The following is a 2,500-nucleotide window of genomic DNA, read 5'->3' on the forward strand; positions in this document are numbered from 1 at the left end:
TTAATGTCCCCTTATCGGCAACAACAAAAACATTTTCTGCATGAGTCAGTTTCGCAAAATCCAAGCCGTGCGTTCACTTCAAGGTGTTATCAAGTTATTTCTCAGATGATGCGCGCGCACTTCGATTGAATGATTCAGCGAACCGTATTCTTTGGTGTACCAGTTTGTTTTTGTTCCATGCTTCAAAGATGAGGAGATGTAACAAACATCTTGCTAATCTTTTTTTCTCTACTAGTGCTTTAGTTTATGACCTCTTCTATTTTTCATTGGGTTTATATCCCGTTGTGGAAAATCTAACTGGAGACAAAGAGGGCCATTTACAACAGCCAAATCGGAAGAGCTTATAAAATATCGGCCATTTTGACTTGCCAGCTCGCACAAGTGAAAGAGAGGTACAAGAGAGTGAAAATCGTGCGTTTCGGCAGTTCATACACGAGCATGATTTGTTGCGTCGATAGGGTCATCTGCATTTCCGGGAGATTTTTGGACAATAGACCATTAATTTTTACAGTGGTAGCTAAGTTACCTGGCCTAAGAATGGAAGCGAGGCTGCCGGTGACCTTGCTTTGATCAAACCTTTGTGCCTTTTTAATGTTAATGTTGACTAATTAGAATTACAACAACACAATTTACATGATAACCGTAATAAGGTCTATATCAATAGAGTGTTTTCACATACGTGATCAGTAGCTATGTTATTCCATCGAAACAAAGAAAAACTTTTGCATGGAAACAGAGCTCAATTCCCAGAGGATTAGTTGGGTACACCAACAATGACAGCCGTTCAGTTGTTTAGATACATCAACATGGCTGCCGCAACGTCACATAAAAACACTTTATACAAGGCCACCGCCAGCCTCGCAGCCATTCATAGGCTAGGTCACTGGGCAATCAACTGTAGAATGGCCTATTTTATTTCACAAAAAAAAATCATTAAATAGCCTTTTCAAAACCTTTTTTCTGGTTAGACCTCGCAATCAAGGGTCCCGACAACGGCGACGGTACATTTTCTTTGTAGGTAACAAGACGATTAGTTGTGGCACGTGCAGTCCGTGCATTTGAAATATACTAAAAGTTATAATCATGTGTTCCTCTACATAACCTCAAATTTAAGGCTGCTTTTCACTCGCGAGCATTAGTAGCTTATGCTTGTGAAACTGAACGTCGACCAACCACGTAGCAAATTTCTTTGTGCTTATGCTCCTTTTCACACAATGCAAGCGAACCCAAGCAAAAGCTCCAGCACAAGGTAAAGGAAAATTTTTGATCGTTGTTCTTGTGCTTATACTTGCGTCAACCCCATTTTCAAGGTTAAATAAGCACTCTTACGCTTGCGCTTGTGCTTGCTTTGCTAGTGACAATCACGCTTTAGTCTGCACAACTGGAGAGCTATCTCTCCATCTATTTCGTGTGCACCCGCACTGATTTCACGAGTTCATCCCATTCCCGTGTGTTGGCCAAGAGGGATTTAAGATCCTTTCTCGAAAGGACGGTGTCAATCCCTAGTTGGTCAATGAATGTTGTTGCTAGGCGCCCTCTTGATCGTCTGCACTGTGTTGGTTCCCAAAGAAGAAGACCAAAATATAAAACGCACATGCGGGGCATACGAAACAATTGTTTATTTTAATTTCACTTACTTTTATTTACTCATTTAGCGTGTTCAGAACTGTGCTGCGAGATTAGTTACTTGTAACAATAAGTATACGCACATTACTCCTATCCTGCGGGAGCTGCACTGGCTGCCGATCAAAGCCAGGATTTAATATAAGATTATACTTCTGACTTATAAGTCACTGAAGGGACTCGCTCCACATTATTTAAGATCGCTACTGTCATCCTACGCGCCTGAAGGAATGTTGAGATCGTCGGCAAAAAACCTTTTACAGACGCCTATTGCTAGAACCAAAGCATAAGGTGAAAGATCATTCTCAGTTGCTGCGCCAAAATTGTGGAACAATCTCCCAGATACTATAAAAAACATTGATTCCTTAGATAGTTTTAAAAAAAACCTGAAAACATTCCTATTCAGGAAACATTTAAGCTAAGAGTAATACTGACACTCTTAATGTATTTAAATTATTCTTTAATTGACAGTTATATTATATTATATACATTTTTTGTATAACTTGTAAAAAGCATTGAGACCTAGTAATTATGCGTTCTTTAAGAAATAAATTATTATTACTATTATTATTATTATTATTATTATTATTATTATTATTATTATTAACGAGTCGTTTTGGAGTTTTCCTTCTGATCGACGTTATCGTTTCTTTAATACGCTCCCTCCTATACACTTCACTCATTGAGTCAGTCTTTGGAATCCCAATTCAAATTCTAATAATTCTGCGCGTTTCCATACTGGCGAATTTTAACCTGATTTCGAGCAACCTTAAATTAATGTCTTTGCAAGGCTTTCCTGTTGCCATGGTGACAACAAAAAATGTTACCTCATTTCTAAGGTTGTGTTCTATTGGGGTCAACCGTTTTTAGTTGGTTG

Source organism: Montipora foliosa, chromosome 10 (genome assembly GCF_036669935.1).
Source record: "Montipora foliosa isolate CH-2021 chromosome 10, ASM3666993v2, whole genome shotgun sequence".
NCBI classification, from domain to species: Eukaryota; Metazoa; Cnidaria; class Anthozoa; order Scleractinia; family Acroporidae; genus Montipora; species Montipora foliosa.